This window comes from Grus americana, chromosome 11 (assembly GCF_028858705.1).
Source record: "Grus americana isolate bGruAme1 chromosome 11, bGruAme1.mat, whole genome shotgun sequence".
NCBI classification, from domain to species: domain Eukaryota; kingdom Metazoa; phylum Chordata; class Aves; order Gruiformes; family Gruidae; genus Grus; species Grus americana.
In genome coordinates, this window is record NC_072862.1 from 9,634,541 (window position 1) to 9,654,589 (window position 20,049).

General features: G+C 37.0%; 1 protein-coding gene across 9 annotated transcripts in view; it reads left to right on the forward strand.

Annotated features, from left to right (window-relative positions):
• Positions 1-20,049, forward strand: part of FHIT (fragile histidine triad diadenosine triphosphatase) — a 674,280-nt gene that overhangs the window by 209,101 nt on the left and 445,130 nt on the right. For 2 of the 9 annotated variants that reach the window (XM_054838553.1, XM_054838554.1), the window contains exon 3: positions 15,362-15,426. The exons of the other annotated variants lie outside the window; for them this stretch is intronic. The gene's annotated coding sequence lies outside the window, so the exon portion shown is untranslated. The remainder of the gene's footprint in view (positions 1-15,361; positions 15,427-20,049) is intronic. 9 annotated transcript variants of the gene reach the window in all.

The following is a 20,049-nucleotide window of genomic DNA, read 5'->3' on the forward strand; positions in this document are numbered from 1 at the left end:
CGGGGTACTTCAATGATTCCTGAAGTGGTAGAAATGGGATCCAAGTAAGTGTATTGATGTAGTGATTTAAAAAAAAAAAACAAAACAACCCACAACTATTTTTTAAGACAGCAGAGATCATGTGGTGCTATTTTGTATAGGGTATCCTTTGAGTCACCTTTTCTGTTTTACGCTCCATGCCGCCAGTCTCAGTATTGTAACTTGTTTTTCAAACAAGGCATTCACAGCTACCAGGTATATGGGGCTGTGGACATCTCCAGAGCTGTCCCTCCTAATTTGTACTTTCTTTTTTGTTGTGAAAATGAAATTGTGGTGAACTACTAAGCTTCTGCAAACATGAGTGTTTCACTATACTTGCTCAATGCCCACAGGTAAACTTTATTAGAACCAATTAAAAGAATAGAAAGTAGGAACTCAGGAATGAGTTGTTTTGCAGTACAGATAGGTCTTGTTTTCCCCCGCTTTATGACTTTGTGGAATAATTAAGTAAAACCCACATAGTCAGCTGTGATGAATTGGAAATAAAAGGCACATGCACAGAAAGGAGAATGAAGAAACTTAATATAGCATAAGCACAATGTTATCCTCATCGCACAATGAACTTTTTTTTATGTCCTAGACTTTACTAGTTATTCTTGTCATGGGAACACAATGCTGTTATCAACGCAGCATTCCCTAGCCTTCTTCCAGAACATCTCAAGTTCATTATTCTCTGTTAAGATATTTAGAAGCTAAATTAAGCAATGCCATTTCATTACAAAATATAATGATTGGAAAGAGGGCAAATGGTTGTATCCTGAATCTTGTTTATCGGTTAATTCTTTATTATAGTATAGCAGCAATTGCATATGCAAAGTGGAATACTAATTACATTCTGCATTTCTGTATATCAGTGTAGTGTTTTGTCAATGCTATTTAGCTGCATAATGCACACAGCCCAAACTGTGGTACAGCAATAAAAATAATCTGTTTAATTTGCTATTAATGAATCTACAAAATGGAATTATATTAGTATTTTCAGAACAAGTGGTTAATTACAAACATAATTTGCATATTACCTTATGTTGCTGCTATGTTTATTTGTTGACATTGGTTATAATTCTTTTGAGGAGAATTCCTCATAGTGGGACATGGCAGGAGACTAGTGTCAAACTGTCTGGATTTTGGCTCCCTTCTTTGGGATGCTGCACTACGATGGTGGTGAAGGTGTTCTGGGGTTTTGGGTGGTTTTGAGTTTTGGTTTTTTTTTTCATGGGTAAGTAGAGAGAAGAAGGTGGAAGAGACACAAGAGGAGGCTGTTTTTTCTCATGCACTAGAAACATTGTTTCATCTGCTTTCCAGCTATAAAACAGATTAGGTCTGAAAACAGCGATTTATCAAAGCTCAGTTCTCTTGTGTCTCTTTTAAGAAGAATTTTGCTGTCATAAAGGCACGGTGTTTCTGACAGTGCAGCAATTCAGCAGTTTATTCATATAGGCTGGTTTTTATGCCTGCTTTTGTGGGAGGAGCAAAATGGAAGTGGGCCCTGAAAACCTAATCAGTCAGCAAACATAGCATGAGACTTAATTATTCAGTCACTGTGTGTTTATTAGGAAAAGAAGCGAAGTGGTAGTTAAATATACCTGAAAGACTAGCAGCAGAAAGCTCCCTCCCCTACTTCAATCATCGTCTTAGTGCATGATAAACCATGGTAGAGAGCTGAGAATAATTCATTCATGGCCAAAGCTTTGTTCTGCAAAGGTAGCTGACATCAGATAATCAATATAATTGTTATTGCCAGATGTCGTCTTGTTAGGGAAAAGTACCACTGATTAGGTCTCTTTTGTGGACAAGGGAAAAATCATTGCTAACTGTAGGAAAAAATAATAAAGTTTTAAGCCTGAAGTTCAGACGTGTTGACTCTCTCTTGAAAATAAGTGGTAAATCATCTGTTTGAATGTGGTTTTGTCTGCCTTTGAGCAGACATGGCTTTCACTGTAACCTCAAAATTCCCATTGTTGTCTTGTTTTTATTAAACTTACTGGCATACCCTGTTGATCATCATCTTTGGTAAACTCTGGTAAGGCTGAGAGAGCAACAAGCAAGTTTCTTTTTCCTCTTTTACCTTTAAGTGGTTCAGCATCTTACTATTTTAAAACTATGTCGTGTTGACAATAAGCTGCTAACCCAAATAACAGTTTGCTTAGAAGCAGCCGAACACTTAAGTTATCTAGCTGCTTGCATGTCTGTCTCTTCACTGATAACTGAACACAAGATGCCTGAAGTTAAATGGTGTATATCTGGGTTGCCTACATTTTTCTCACTCCTGTTGTCTCTGGATTGAACAGTCGCAGCCTGTTAAAATTTCAGTCTCCACCTATCCTGGCCTTAAGGAGCTATCATTTGATTCTTGTGTTATGGCTGTTCTGAGGGATACAGGAATTTTAGCATAAACTATGATTGTGTGCTGGTTTTGGCTGGGGTGGAGTCAATTTTCTTCATAGTAGCTGGTACGGGGCTATGGTTTGGATTTGTGCTGCAAACAGTGTTGATAACACAGGGATGTTTTCGTTACCGCTGAGCAGCGCTTACACAGAGCCAAGGGCTGTTCTGCTCCTCACACCCCCCACCAGCGATTGGGCTGGGGGTGCACAAGGAGTTGGGAGGGGACACAGCCGGGACAGCTGACCCCAACTGACCCAAGGGATATTCCATACCATATGGCGTCATGCTCAGCATATAAAGCTGGGAGTGATGGAGTTTGTCTTCCCAAGTCGTCATTCTGCTTGATGGAGCCCTGCTTTTCTGGAGATGGCTGAACACCTGCCTGCGATGGGAGGTGGGGAATGAATTCCTTAGTTTGCTTTGCTAGTGTGTTTGGCTTTTGCTTTACCTGTGAAACTGTCTTTATCTCAATGCACAAGTTTTCCTTACTTTTACTCTTCTGATTCTGTCTCCCATCCCACTGCGGGGGGTGTGAGCAAGTGGCTGCGTGGTGCTTAGTTGTGAGCTGGGGCTGAACCACGGCAGATAGTTGAGCATGTCTAATGGACTATTGCTCACTGCAGTTCTCTTTTGATAGCTAGAAAAAGACTATAGAAAAACCAACATAACTTCTTAGTGGAAATAAGAGAACAAAATTGTAGATAACAAGTCAGTGTGCATCAACTTCAACTCAAGGGACAAGTCCAGCTTACCTTGGTTACTATTCCCTGTGCTTTAACTATTCTAAAATGCCATGACTTCTGATCTAAGACTTCTTTCTTTTGTTTTGCACCAAGCTATGTTTTTGGTTGGAGATCTCAAAGATAACCAAACAATTATCTGAAATGTTATGCCTTAAACTGCTGCAAGCTATTAGTTGTGTGCTTGCATTTGTGTTTTTCTTAGTCATTATATGTGTACTGTCCATAATGCCTTACATCTTCTATCGAGAATATGCAGTATAGGTAAGGACCTATAGTCTTAATAGTCCTTTCTCTAGTGTCGGTTATCAGTTTGCTCCTGGCATTAACCTCGCTCTCAATGGAGTTAGCGAGCAACGACATCAGATATTTTAATTCTTTGTCATCTTGCTCCTTGATTGCTTACTAATCGTTTTTCTTCTAGTTTGCCATCTTAGAGAAGAGTTGCAGTAGCCTGGGGATTTCAGTTTCTTCACATGAAACGTACATATTTGAGGGGGAGGTGAACAAGATGCTGAAAAGTCTGCCCCTGCTTTGCTCTTGATTCTTACAGAATCTAACATGTAATTGTGCTGAAGTTGTACTTCACTTGACTCAGAATTTGGTTAACTGACTGAAATTGCTTTGTTTTCCTACCCTGCTTTTTCTACTCTAAAAAGCAGAATGAAGATTGTTGCAGTTGAAATATGTGCACTTTCTGTTAAGCCACATGAACCTACACATCTTTTTGCTAAGATTTGAAAAGTCAGACATTAAGGAGAATCAGAGAAAGGGTACTGGCTGGTCAACAAAAGTTTATCCAATTCAGTCTCATGGTTAGGCTTATTAGGCTTCATGTCTGCTTCTTTGGAAACAGACACTCCAATTTCTTTTTATCAGCTGTGGCTGTAGACCAAGAAAATGGTCTGTCTTCAGTTTACTAGTTTAATTGGGTGGTGGTTCTTTTAATGTTACTACATGTATCTTCATATCTTTCTCTTAGCAGGACTAGCATCTTGCTTTCAGTTGTCCATTGTGTATCTTCCACTTGATCCAAATACGCATATGTATGTATAAGTGTCTATATATGCCTGCAAATACATCTGTAAAAATATTAGTATATTGCTCTGATCATTCAAAGAAGGAACCCAGTAGGGGGGAATCCGAATAGGTTTGCCAAGAATCATAATTTTCTTTTCCTTTTCAGCTTCTAGTTTCCAGAACTTTAAGCTGTCTGGTTTTCCCAATCTAAACAGTCTATGTGCAAAAGCACAAGACGTCTTCAGCCTCCTAATTGGTGGTTCTGTCTCGTGACTCTCTTAATCAGAGGATTCAGGACATGCCACTTCTAGTCCAGGACGTAAAATTTCCAACCGGTTCATACTAGTTGCGAGTATCAGGCTTCTGCTTGACAGTTTAGAAGTTCAGGTTTGGATAGTCACTCCCCACAGACATATACATTCAATTATCTGCTGCCTGTTAATGTTCACAGTGTAAACTATTTTTTCCATATGCGGAAGTTCTGTTTTTAAGTTGGTAAATCATAGCTTTCCCAAAGCAAGTTAGACTTTGCTGTTGTTTTATTGTTGGTTTTTTCCCATTTCCAGAAGTGCATATCTCCTTATGTTGCATCATTTTCCTAATTTCCAAATAGATTGTAGTGGAGGGCAAAATTTTCATCCACACTTTTTGATGGCTTCCATGAATGAATGATAAAATATCTACACAATTCCACTTTATGAATAGTGTTTGGGGTGATATGGGAGGTTTGTGTATTTTTAGACCAAGGTTGCAACAACACAAGTATTAATTGCTTAGGCCTGAGGTGCTTGTACAATATTGATGCTTCACTTTGCTTAAAAAGACACTAGCATTTCTGTTTAAGAAAAAGGACTTGGGAAGTACTGTCTTAGAACAATGGGACCACAGTTGACATAGAAGAAAGATTAATATTAGCTACATCTGACTACTTGGTATTCCATCTTAGCATTTCATTAACATTGTAAGGTTGTTTTGCACTTGGTTTCCTAGGGAGTATGAAGCTTAATGTTGAAAGATGCCTAGTCCAGCATTTCTGTACTCTGGAGGGCTTAGAAACTGCTTTTTCTCAGGACCGACTCCTTTCAGGGTCCCTGTTGTTGGTCCTGTGCTAATTATTCAAACAAAATTTGCTTTTTCTTCAGCAGATATCGAAGGCAATTTTGCCTAATTTATTGAGGATTTGGCCTGGAAATAGAGATGACCACTTGGAAAGTAACAGCTTTTGAGTTTCATCACAGCTGTCCTGCAGTAGGCCAGCCTTAAGAAATGAATCTTTGAAATAGGAGTTTAAAATGGACACACCAGAAATTATTAATATTAAAAATTTATTAACTGAATTATTCCAATATGGAAATAGACTGATATTTCTACTTGGGCTGCTCTGTAAATCTGTGAGATTTAACTTCAGTTCCAGAGAAAGGATTTGACATTATAGTGTGGATGAAAGTAACCACTAAAAGTAAATGTTCTAGAATTCTTTTTAATCTTTTAACTTGCTCTTAATTTTCCTAAGCATTCTACCCTATAGGTTGAAATAGAGCATCCATAAAGTCCTCTAAAAATGGCAATAGAGAATTCTATTGCTAGTTTTCTTAAACATGAAAAGTATGCAGAATTGGTGAAATACAGGCAGGTTAATATTCTTCTAACATTGTCATTTGCTGATGTTGTTGATGTTTGTGCCCTCGCTTCCTACGCTCAGCTGATAATTTATCTTTGCATTAATGTGACTTTTGCATTTGGCTGTGTGCAATGACCAAGGTTTTTGTGGTGCTGAAGCCTACTCGCATTGGTAGGACTATTATATTTCTGAAAACAAGAAATTGGATGTTGCAGTAGGTGATCCAGTTCTGTTATGGGACTGAGTGGAATCATAATCCTAAACTACATTAGAAGCAAAATAATTTAATCCATTTTTAATAAAGCATTTTCTGAAGTGCTGAGCATCTGTTCTGTCTGTTTAGTAAGTTTACAAAATTTTTGATTGGAGTATTTCAGAGGTGTGGCATGGACTTTCTGCTAGTCTTGTATTTGGTACTTGATGTTGATACAGTTTTGAACAAACAGGGTGTATCTTCTTTGTCTCCCTTTCACCTTTTCTAAAGACAGAGTTGTAGTGTTTTGGTTTGGTTTTGGTTTTTTTTTTTTTCTCCTTCCCAAACAGTTAGCTTATAAAGATAGCCTCCTGGCTCAGGAGTTGAGAGTAACAGAAATTCTTTGTCATATATGTAAATTCTGATTATTTTAGAGAATCTCAAGTCTGAGAATGAATCACTGCTAAGGAGTCAGTTCCTTTCCTTGGTACCTCATTTAGCTACCTCAGTGGAAACCATATATCCCTGAGCAGCTGATTTTGAACTTTGGTCCACAGTCAGAAAAGCATGGACTTGTGCTTTGTGGCAACCTTGAATCAACTTGTACCTCCTTATTTCCAGCAGTTAAATTTCATTAAAAGACAGGCAAATTATATTGAGTAGCTTGCTAAAATTACTGTCCAGTATAAGCTGTTGCAGTTGCAAGTTGTTATGTTTGTGAGTGCTGTGTTGACTAAGTAATGGCAATTTTAAAATAAATTGACTATTCGTGTTCTTGATTATTGTTTCTTGCATTAGGCAGCATCAAGCTATTTGTGTCTCAGGTGTTGTCTTATAAAATGGAATGCTCTACAGTAGTCATCAATTGACCGTGACCCCACAAAGTTACAGAATAAGAATGTTCCTGTTTTAAAATAAGCAACTTTTTCAGCTCTTCAAAGCAGCTGTCCCTGACTAAAGAATTCTGATTTAACTTGCTTCTTTCTAATTAGTGATACATGAAAATATGCAGCAAAGAAAGCAAACCAGAAGAATTGAAAGTCTGCGTAGAATTGCAGGGGTTTGGTCTCCTTGGTAGAACGGAGATGTAGTGGGGTAGTCTCCTGGCTGGAGTGTTGAAATGTATAGATACAGGATGAACAGCCTGGGAAGGGGGGGCAGTGGTCTGAATGCATGGAGCTCTGCTTTGAAATAGGTGAGGAGCCAGCTGAGACCTTTTTGGGTGAAGATCATTCAGTAAAATGATCATCAGTAAAAATCTTTCTCCTTCGTAGTCTTCTAATTTGAATACTAAGAACTAGAAATACTTGGCATCAGTAATTGTTTTTAAAGACCTTTTGTCTCAGCCCCTTTGAGACTAGGGAACTTTAAAGGGGAGTATATAAATGTACTGTGAAGTATTTTCATATAGTATTAAGCAACCTGCGTATCGGAATTTAGAAGACTAACGTGAGGTATTCCTTCCCGTGCCTTGATATTACTAAATAACGGAGGGGGAAAGAGTAAAATCATAGACATGGGAAAAAGCAGTTTCACTTCTAAGAAGGAGAGATTGCAATAGATAAATTAGAACAATTGTGCTCCTTAAAAACTGCTTTTCATTGTGTGTTAAAGGAGGCAAGTAAGGCTGTGGAGGGAAAATCCAAAGAGGATACAATGAATAAATAACTCCACAGAAGTCCAGATTCCTCTTTGGAATCCTGTTATCTTGACTTGAGGAGGGATGTATTGTGGGCTTGTATGTGAGATGTGATTTGCCCAGGTTAGAAAGCTGTCCTATAAGACTAATACACTTCTTAGAGGCCTGGTGGATCGCACCTCAGCAATAATGGCTAAATATGTGTTTTTTCTAAATGTTGGCCAACATTTTTAACCTCAGGTACGCAAAAGAACTAGTGCAGTTCTGTAATTGATAGAAGGGATATTTGACATACGTGAGGTCACGCTGCATAGAGTAGCAGAATTAATTTGTGCTAATATGCAGGAAGGGACTTTTCTATGTTGCAGATATGTAAATTTGTAAAATGCAGGTTATGTCAACCAACATGGCAGTATTTCTCAATATAGAGACAGAATGGATGGAAAATACATGCAAAGCAAGTAACAGGTCTGGATATCAGAAACGTCATCTTTAACCATGATATTGAAAAATGGCACACTGGTTGATGGGCAGGAAAGAACAAATTGTTATTATATCAGAGTAAGGGTCTAGATGTATCAAATCCTGAGACATAAGTTGTTAAAAGAGACCAAGGAGCTGCACTTATATTTCTCTAGTTAGTACAGAAGATGAGAAGAAGAAAAAGTTTTGTTCATGTTATTTTTTTGCCCATATTTTTTGTTCTAAGATCAGTGGTCATATAAGGAACAGAAAGCAGCCGATGTGTGGCAGTAACCCTGGGAAGTCCTCTCTTCCTCTGTGAGCAAAGGACATCATTTCCGCAGGGAAATTATTCACATTTTGAGGCATCCTGAGGGCTAATTGGCACAAAAAATAAGTTTTGCATACTTTGATTTTTGGGGCAGATTTTAAAAAAAAAAAAAAAAAAAAAGGATTAAACCTCCTATGAGTTGAATGTAATTTTCGGAAGTGTTCGGTATGCAGTAATTCTCATTAATGTTCATACAGGTCTCTTTCAAGAAAACATGGGAAGATAATCTGTAGTCTGAAATACAGCAAGCTGGAAATAAAATAGATTTTTAGCATGTTATTTAGTCATGAGATACACTTGCTTTATCAAAATAAACAAAACAGAAGAATAGATAGAGGCAGGGCTAGTGTTTAAAAGAAATCACAGGCCTGCCTGAAAATAAAGAACTGTTCAAGAGCAATTCATCCTTGGGAAGCGATTACCTCTGTCATCCAGCCAAGGTCAGTGGCACATTCAGTTAATAGCTACATCAAAGACAGAAGCATAAATTAAAAGGATACCATAACTCCAAGTCAGTTTGGGCTGAAAATGGAAAGAAAAAAAAAAAGAGGCAGTTTGTAGGGTCTGTCTTAGCCTTTTCAGTTTTTTCCTAAGGTTTTGTGGTCTTTTCTGTGGTAATTTTCATTGTTAATAATTCTCTCCCAAATTGCTTCCAGAAGAGCCCAGGAAAATCAAATCTTGGTTGTTTTCTGGTAGTGCCAGGATGCTGTAGCCAGTAGACAAAGGTCTGATTTCGTGCACACAGTCGGCATGTGAGTAAGCCTGGAAGTAATCCTACTGAAATGAATTTGACTACTAATAGTTGTCACTAAGTAACAGAGGAAGTCTCTGTCCTCAGAAATGAAACGTTTCCAGTGCTGGAAGCATGTACACATACATATGCCCTGGCAGCTGGACTCAACAGCTAGTGCTGTCACAGCCAGTGTTTATACATGCATGAAATTAGTAATTTTATTTGTGTCTTAAACACAAACATTTTAAAACTTAAAATATAAACTTAAAAGATTTAAATGATCCCTTCTCCTTTTGTGCCCCACTGCCCCAACAGTCAACCAGAAGTCCTTACCACCTCTTTTCTTTCAGCTTAATATATAGGTTAGAAATAATTTTTCTCAATAGGTTTTGCTTTGCAGTCTAACTTTTGAACTTTAATATCCACTACAATACTGTGTTGTTACATTGGCAAACAATTGGCTGAGACAAGGTAATATGACTTTAAAGCTGTTTGCTCTGGCCTACTTTAATAAAATAAGAAAAATAGCAACAGAAAATGTGACTAAAATAGGTCTGAATGATCTTAAGGCAAGATGATGTTGTTAGCACATGAGAAACCTTGTTTTGTGTCACATGGGACTATGCTCTTTCTGTCTGCAGCCTTTTAAGGAAAATAAACTATCATGTTGACTAATGTTTTTGTGTTTCCTTCCACTTGTCTCTGAGTATTCCCCTTGTCCATCTGTTGTATCTGTTCAGATTGGAGATGCTCTGGGGCAGAGATCATGCTGCTTTTTCCATCTGGACATAATGTAGTGACTCTACACCTGTTTGAGTATTTAATGTAATAATGTTTAATCACACAATACAGGTGGGGGCTTCTTCCTAGGTACAGACCCTTCCATTTTATGTGGCACAACTTGCGGGGAGTAAAGTTTTAGGTTTATTTTTGGTTTGCTTTGAATTTACAAATAGGTGTTTTTTAGAAGTTTCACAAACTTGGAGAAGTAGAATGAGGTTTTATTTATTTTTTTAAATTACAATGGGTATGATATAGGGATAGGAAGGAAATGTGGCTACGTTAATCAAAACTGTCAGCTCTTGTTACTAAAGCATTCTTTGTATCAATTTTTAAATTGTTTAATAAAACATAGGGACTGTTTCTCCTTGTTCTAGTCTGTAGTCATCTAACTGCACTGAAGTCAGGGAAGGCACTTTTCATGTAGCAATAATGAGAAGAAAACGATAGACTCTCTTCTGCTGAAGGTTTCAACATCTGGTAAGGTTGAAAAAGAAATAAGTGGTAGGTAATGATCTCTGTTTAAAACTCTTGATGTACCACTGGCAGCTTTTCCTGGCTAGCTCTAGGACACTGATTATCTTTGATATGAATTTTGGGTCAAATTCTATGTAAATTTATTTCTGTAAATCAGATATGGCTCTAAATCAATTTGCTTGTTTAAAGAGTGAGAGGATAATTTAGTCTCTTGGTTTTATTACATATTCTCATTTTGAAATTGTATATGAGTGTATTAAAAATAAGTGAGATTGCTTGTTTTCGCATGAGGCTAGGAAATGCAGTGCCATCCTTTCAAACCTCTGCAGTTTATATTGTGTACTAAATGCATAAGTAGTTCTGCTGGGTTTCCAAGATGTAATCCTTCCTGGGGTAGACGTTGGCAACTGCATAATTAAGACAGCCACAGAGTGCAGCAGTTTAGCTTGGGAAACAAGCAAGAGTATTGCACTGAATTGAAATGGAAATGATGAGGGTGCACCTTAGCCAACTCAGGCTATCCAACTACTGTAAGTACAATAGGGAAAGGAATTGTGCAGACCTCATGGATGAAAAATAAAACTTGTTTCACTGTGCTTCTGTAAAGATGTTGAGTACAGGCACCTCTGTGAAAATTAGTGCTGACAACTTTGCAGGAAGAAATAGAAAAGTGTTTACAAGAAACATTTTAAAACTAATTAGAATGGAAAGCAGTTTCTAGGTCTGACACAGAAAAGTGGTCTGCTGAACCTTTTTTTCCCCTTTTCCCATTTATCAAAGAGATTTTTCATCATATTGCACATCTGCAGCCTTCAGAACAAATTCTGGCAAGAGTACTCAGCGTCACCATGAGAAAGAGCCTTAGATATTTCCCCAGGATAGAAAAAAGCCAACCCCTATCAATTCCCATTTCTCAGACAGAATGATGCCTTTAACACTCTGTAATGAAAGTTTTTATATGTGAGAGGGATTACCAACATCAGTCTGTATTGTTCTTTGATGTGCCCCAAAAATATTACAGCAGAAGGTATTAAAGAATAAATTGTGGGAACTGAGTAGCCCCATCAGCACAGTTTGTCTCTCTGCCCTTAACCAATTTGTGTCAGGGTGAATTCCCTCCTTCGCTGGGCTTACTGAGTTTCCCTAAGCTTTTCCCTGTGTGTGTTTGTTTTGTTTTGTGTTTTTTTGTTTCATATGTTACTCATGTATGTTGGTGACTTCTTGTTTTCAATTCATTTATCATTATTTCATATTTTAAGGGGAAGAAATAAGCCAGTAACAATCTTGTGTCAGGCTCCTCCATACAGTGGAAGCAAAACCTCTCAGTCCTTGAGATGCGAAGGGATGGTTTGCATGGAGGTTGTGTTTGTCACTGAACAGGTAATCGTGTGAAAACCACTAGGTCTAAATCTTTAGGTATCAGCTGTTGCCAGTCTCCAGAGAATATGTGCTATGATCTGTGGTTAGATCAGATGCAAGAAAGCCAAGAAGTGTACACATCTTAGTGCACATCATCCCCCTACCCACAGAATTACATTAAAAAATAAAAAAATTAAAGAAGTCATGTATTTTGAGTGCTTCTGTAGTTGGTCTGCATTCACCACATGTTGAGATGAATATACAGAACAATAATTTCCCTGATTTTTCTCAAAAAGTCTTGATATACAGAAAAATCAATATTTGTTATGTATACTTTAGAACAATATCCTTTATTATAGAAAATTATTTCATACATGACTTAGAATAACACATAAGCATGCACCAAAAGATTAATATCTGCATAAATGATATGAACAGGGAATGGATACATTTGAGGATTAGCCTCGAATGCAGTTCTGGATCCAGAGCTCAGGTCTGATGTGCTTAAATTTAAAAATTTGAATAATTAGAAATTTATCCTTTCCCTTAGGGAACTCTGTACCTTTCTAATTTTTAGTACTGTTGAAATACAAATTAAACAGAGCTCACTCTTCAGCTTTTCTTACTGTTTTTTGTTCTTGACTTGTGATAGATAAGATCAAGATTTAAGCCTTGCCTAAAGGGCTGCTAATCTGCTTGCTCTTGATCTTTCTACCTGTTTGGAAGAAACCAGAATACGGACTCTGAGGCTGATAGGTTTGTGGGTTGTTCTTTTCTTTGCTTTTCAATCCCAAGAGTACAGGGCCTCCTGCTAAGACAGTTCTTTTTATACTCTGTCCTGTAGTAGAAAGTAAGCTGCATTTTCAACACGACTTCTGTTTTTAAACAAATGAAGACGTGCCCTGAGCAGAGGTATTTATACAACAGTATAATTATTATAATGGTTCTCGTCAGGCAAAGTGAGACATTTAAAATAAGGTCTTTTGCTATTCAAAACTCTGGAATCATTACAGTGGGAGGCTAATAAAGTTCAATTCTAAAGGAATGTGGGATTTGTGCATGTGTTAGCAGTCACTAGTCTTTGCTATTTTGCCTGCTAAATGTGGGCAATCTGTTTTTGTGGTTCTTGGGAGATCTGCCTCGCTGACTTTTCATGAAGTGGCATTTGGCGTTGGGCAAATCAGCTCTTGCTCTTGGACCTCTGTTTATGATTCCAGCTCTTCAGCTTGTTGAAGTAGATAGCAAATGCTTTTTCTTTTCCAGTGTTTATGCTGAAGCTGCTACCTAGCATTCCTGATTTGGCTAGGATCTTAGTTTTGCTGTAATGCTGAGAAATGACACTTTTTTTTGTCTCCACATCCTAATGAAAGGAGCATAAAGAAAGCAGGATCCACATAGTGGTCTGCTGGAGATGGCTCTCTGGACCAAAGGAATATTTAATTTTCCTTCAAAAACTTAAGGCTGGATGTGAGTGAGTAGGTCACAATAGAGACACGTAGATAGTAAGAAAAACCATAGTCTGCTAAGTGCTGGTTTCTTGCAAGAGATTTAGCAATGGTACTTCTGGTTCCCCTTTAAAGGGTTTGGATGTTATTGCTAATCACTGCTAGCTGAAGATACTGACAGTTTTCTGGATTGGTGGTATAACTGCTGTGTTTTATCACAAAGATGGCTACATTTCCAGAATCAAATAAATTATTCCCATGTAAATAACCTGTAAATTGGATTTTATAGCTTGTCAAGAAAGTTGGGTTATTTGGAGGCAATAGCCTCTCTTTAAATATGCCTTTCTTGGTGCACGGGTTCCTATCAGGTGAAACGTAGCTGGGCTCTGTATGTAGGCTAGTTTTCTTACATGAAACTTGATTTTCCTTTTATACTTTTTAGACTTATGTTGGAAGGCATTGGCTTATACAAGTCTGTAAGAATTGCATCCACCTTTCATCGTCCTAACCAGAGGTAGGATGTGGTTGGTATGTGCTAGCATACCCTTATAGTAAGGCTTTTTCAGGAGTAACTTTCTCTTGAGATTCCTGGAGACCTTTATTACACTTTTGCTAGGCCTTGCACCAGCCCTGTAGGATGTGGATATGCATTTCAGAAATTGGCAGAAACACACTTTTATTATTTTTCTTTTTTTCCCCAGAATCATACAGCCGTTGCTGTAATGGAATATAAATGAGTGTGCTTTGATCTACATTAAAGATCCAAAAAACGCTGCGCTTTTCTGTTGGTTCTGAGCTGGCATGTCCTTCCCTATGATTTTCAAAGGTTTTCTGTTTAGAACAGTACTTATATCTTAGTTGACATTGAAATTCATCATAAGTTTCAACACACATTTGTGTGTTGTCTGGAATAGGAATGGCCTTTTTTAAAAAAAAAAAAAAGTGCATAAGTGCATTTCTGAATCAATCTCCAGACTCCAGAACCATCACTTTCTTCTGCCTGCAGAGACACTGTGACACAGGGTGGTGACAGTGGCAGCTGAATCTTTCTGAAAATGTAGAACTATGTTGTATGAATTTTGTCTGGAATCTAATCTTGAAAAAGACCATTGGAGATGAAAGGCCACTGCTCCAGGTGCTGGTTTATACAACTCTCCCAGGATTAATTAATTTTTCTGGTACTGCTAATGAGCAATTGTACCTAGTGGTAATTTGGTAGCTGGTAAGTTGATGGAATTCCAGATAATACAGACGTTTAACCATCTGCCTTGTTTGTTTTCATTTGAATAAGCTTTGGCCAGTTCAAACTAAATAATTTTGGAAAAAAGAGTCTGAAGAGAGAAAAAGCCAAATATTTGTTTACTTATATTGTACTTAGTTTTAAGTATTGTTTACGCTGTCATCAGCTTTTAAAATTTAGTTTTATACCTGATTGCAAATAAGGACATACGTATGATTAGTGAGGAGCAGCATTCCAATGGTCATCCTAAACGCTTTAAGTGATATTTTGAAAGTAAATGTGAATCACCATTTTTCTGCTTGTGGTGGCAGACTTTTTCAGCACTGAGAAAAGAGGCTGCATACCAAGTTTTTAAAGAAGTGCAAAGATAATGTTGATTAATGTGGGTTATTATGTAAGTACTGGACTAGCGTTCATAACAGAATCAAAGGTGTAACAGAAATTAAACTTGCATCTAATTTTGATTACAAATTACCTCATTTACTCAGTCCCCTACCACACCTATCTGCTCAATGATCATTATCTGACACAAAAAGCCTCAAAATATTGGTGAACCTGCTATGTACAGCAGAAAGATTGCTTAAAGGAACTGTTTCCTAGGTTAGAGAGGCAGGCACCAGTGTGGTTGCTTTAGTCTGGCTTCCACAGCCACTGGACAAAGCCATATGACTTCCCAAATTAATTTCTAGTTGAATTAGATCTTTCATAAGAACATCTTATCTTGATTTATTAAAAATTACTCTTGATAGAAAATCGGTGCTCTTGGTAATTTATTCAAATAATAACTTATCCTTAAAAGAAATACATTGAACAAAACATGCACTTAATTTCTAATCTGATCTTTTTTAATAGTTACCATTTTCCATCAATAGAAGCTTTTATACCTTTACGTTTCAGATTGTGAAGATCTGCGTGGCTTGTAGCTGCTTTTGCACTCAAGACACTCCTCAAGCTTCCCTTCAGTAAGTGAGATAGATGGAGTTCTGTGCCCTTTTGCAAATTATGTTTTCTAACAGATTTGTTGTGTTTGTCTCGCTTGAATATTCTCCAATATATCCACCTGATTTAAAAAATTATAAATCCTTGAGTGAGGCCCTGTTCCAGCTGTGGCTGTACCACTGCCAAATACAGAAAGTAGTTTAACATCAGTTTGTGTGCTTAGGATTTCCTTGTGTGCGCATCCGGTGATGATGCTAAATCTTTGCCGCAAGGTCTGTGAGATTAATTCCCACTCTAGGTCTCTTCGAAACTGCTGATTCTCAGTGTAGTTTCTGGATATGCAAATATGCCAACATACTTTTTGTTAAACTTGATGTTTAGCACAGCCTCTACTCGTCTTTGCTCAGCTTTTCCAGTCAACCCATTTTCTTGCTTAGCATTAGTGTCCTACTGTATTTTAGAGCATTTTTCAGTCTATTATGCACAAGCCTTATCTGTACTAGTTTAAGTTTCTTTTTAAATACCAGTAAAAATGTTAGTATTGTGTTATATGCCAAATTCTGCAGTGTTCAACTAAAACCAGATGATTCTTATTTACAGTTATTTATTAATGTCTATTAATGGGGTTTTTTTAAAAAACCTTATTTTGTATATTTCATGTTGACTTTATGTAATTCCAGTTTCCTAATAAAAACGTCGTGGGCTACTATGTTGTTTTGTGGGTACATGTGTCATTTTGAAGATGCAGCCTTTTTTTATCAGTCAAGCTTTCAAACGCATTTAAAAAAAAGCAAGCTACGTTCCCGATAGCTAACTTTATTTCCCATAAATCCATATCGAATGGCATTAGTTTTACTTTGTTTTAATTGCTTATTAATAAAGTAATATATCAACCATTCCGGTATTTTGCCATTAGCTGATTTCAGGCTAACAAGAATATAATTACCTGACTTGCCCAATTTGTGGATTTTGGTTTTGCTTGCTTGGTTTTTTAAAGCTTAGCAATGTAATCTTTTTCTGACGCTCTTGATGCTGCTTGGCCGGCAGTCTCAAAATTCTGGGATGCAAGTTATCCAGATCTATTTCATTTCAGCAACTGTTGATTAATTTTCTCTCTCTAATTATTGTTGTAGAAAGCACTTCACCCTGAAACAGCATCATCTAGCTTTTTCCTGAAGACTAATACTTAGTGAATACTTTTGGGTTTTTTCTGTATTTTTATTTCTATTAAAACTTCTGCCACAAGGGATGCAGATATACAGTTCACTTATAAATTCTGTGTTCTTAATGAAATCTTAGTGTCCTAAACTCTGCTGGCCATTCATTTTTCTACATTTTTCTTTTTCCCCTGGTCAGTTATACAATTTCTCAGTCCTACCTTGTGTGTATTGCTGGGAACAGCTTTACATTCTTCCACTCATTATGTAACTTTCACTACTCATTTAAACCAAGTGAGTTTATTTTTTTTAAATCAGTCTGCCTTAATTTCTGTTCAAGTTATGACTTTCTGTGAGTTTGCAACATGTTCTTAAACAGTACCTGACTTTATATAGTGCAAATCACCTGTTCTCAACTGACTTTTATAATGAACAATTCCCACTGTTTTTTTATTCACGTTTCCATAATTGCTTAGTTTACTGAAGGTGTACTTAGTTTACTATCGCTTGTTTTGTTGTGCTGCATTGCAGTTAGTTTTGTTTTGTATGTCTGAATCTTTACTTAGAATTTTAGAGAAGGGGTAAGCAGAAGCAAGATGGTGATATTTTCTAAATGGTCTTCCAAGAACTGTGCCATCATGTTCCTTTCTTTTCTTTTTGGTCTAGGATTGGCAGCTCAATCTATTTCTTTGACTATAGCTTGTCATGTTTACTTCCATTTCTTAGTAACTTTTTGAACAGAAATATGTGCAGATACATGCAAATGAAAAGCACTGTTAAAAGTTGGGCTTCATTTGAGATGTTGGTATTGCCAGGTGCTAGAAGATCATAGAATCCCATGGATCATTTCAGTGTGGAAAGAGTGTATGTTCAGTGGAGCTGGTGGGGATGCTGAAGGGCTTGGTTTCCTGTGCATAGGTTAGAACCAATCATACAATCATAAGAAAATTCCTACAACACTTGTCCTTGTGGACAGACCTTTGAGTGATGAGAGAAAATATTTGTGTATATTCCATAGAAGAAATGCAGATTTTATTGATCAAGGAAATTAGTCTGGTTGTTTCTGCTGTTAAGTGTACGTTTGATAGATGGAGTTTGGTTTGGAGGTGTATAGCTTAAGGAAAATAGTAATAATTGATCCTAAGTATTTTTAACACTATAGATAAATCTGGAAATTTACTTATCATTTGTGAGAAGACATGTCTGTTAGATAAAGTATTCAAGTGTTCTGATAGAACTGAATAGAGATTTTTGAGGTACAAGTTGACAGATTGATTACTGAAGTAATACTATCCGTAGATTGAGAGTTTGAGTGTAAACTTGATAAGCACAATCATGGTACGATTCTTCTTTCCCACTTGAATAATTGCCTGAAAAGAAACTATTCCTGGGTCATCTTGGTACAAAAGGATAATAAGTTTTTGTCTTAAAGCATTTTTATTTTTTCCCAACTGATACTTAGAAATGCAAAAATTTTGCTTTGGTTTGGTCTTGCTCTTTTTGTATATGAACATTTTTCTGCTATGAAACAAATGTACAATGTGCTAGCTATAACAGTGAAAGAGTATACATACTGCTGAAAGTTAATCAGATGACACAGAAAATTAACTAGTATTATCTTAGGGTTACTTTTGATTGCAGAAATTGCTCTTTGGCCTAAATAGGCAGTTCAAATAAATTGTGCAAATAGACAATGAGTTAATGGAATAAATTAGAAGGGGATTACTAGTGGATGCCCTTTATTCATCAGAGAAATATCAGAGAGCTGTATATACCACTTAAGAATTGTATTTTCCAGTTTCCATGCTATTTCGTATTTGTTTTGAAATACTCATTTTGAAAGAATAGGATGAATCTTAAGTATGCTCTTGAATGCAATAGGTATATCCATTTATAATCCACTTTTTATTCCTCTTCAAGTCTGGGGAGCTCTATTAAAATCAGTTAAATCTGGGTCAAATACTAGTCTTGCGTCTGGGAGATCCATACCATTGACTGATGAAATAGACAAGTAGGCTATAAATTCTTTCCAATAGTAAAATAAATTATGGAAAACTTACCTAGTTTAACTTTATGTAAATGAAGGGGCGGTAAACAATAGCAGAGAAGACTAGATCCACAATATCAATGTGATAAGTAGGATTTGTGAGAACATATCTTAAGTCGATTTTAGTGTGATGGAATTCTTCCTTCCTGTAAAAAGGCTTTGGATTGTGCCTTTAGTAAATTAAACCAAAATAAACTGAGAAATGAATTTAAAACAGTGTTGATTCAGAAATAATTAAATATGGCACCACTTATATCTAACACATTCAAGAATTGTATGTAAACACGTATCACACTTAGGCTTACCTGGTTATTTACGTATTATATGCACTACAGTATAATAGTTTTAAATGTCTTTAAATGTGAACTGCTGCTGAGGTTTGATTGCTGATTTGAGATAATATTTCACTTGTGTTTGGAAAATAAATTCCTCCAGGGAAATCAATATTTGTCATGTCAGATTCCATACCTTCATTTGTTGGGGGACAGGGTTGCCTCTGGGGAAGAGCTGATCGTTCATATGCTACTGCATTAGCAAGATGTTTGCGGAATAAAGGATTGCTCAGCCCACATTCATCTATCATCCTGCTCTCTTCTGTCTTTTCCCTGAACATCCTGCACCAGGGTGTGTAAATTCTACATTCTGAACCTGAGACAGTAATAGCTCTGGCTCCTGGTTCCTTGGCTTGTTTCCTGTGTACCCAATAAATGTTCGACTGCGTGTGTTTGTGTTCAGTAGGGATAGGGAATACCAGCGTATGGGAAAGATAAAGGGGATTGTAACTAGCTGGAGGAACATGCTTTACTCGGGTTTTTCTCAAACTTAGAAATAATGACAAAATGTGTGCAACAGAACTGCCTCTTTCTTCTCGTGTTGAGTGAGTATAGGCATATATATATGTGCACCAAATGTTAGTAAAATAAATGACAAACTAATAACATGCTCTGCTTTGTCTTCAGAATTCTCCCATGAAGTACGATGCTCCAAATAATTCATTATACATATATTCCTTCTTCAGATAAAAAGGTGTTTTGGAAATTTAACAAACTTTTCTCTATGGATGTGTAGAAATTGGAGGAAAAAAATTTACCCTGCCCAATAAATAAACTCACTATCCATCTGAGTAGGGTAGGCACAAGCATGGTTCCCTCATTGTGCCTTCCAGAAGGTAAATCTTCTGCAAAATGGGGTCATTGCGCTCAGTTTGCCCTCATGCTCAGAACTACGGGTGGTCACCATGGGGGAACGTGGCTGCTTCCCATACCGCTTTTGAGTTTGAAATCACGTTTCAAGAGATGCAGTTGCTTCAGGGATGACTTGTGTGTTTATGAGACTCTTTCTTCCAAGATTACTCATCCCCAATTGCTAGTTCTGCAGAGTAGCTACTTTATCAGTAATGCAAAGATTCCCAAAAGCGTACTTGCCTGCTTTATTAGTGCAAA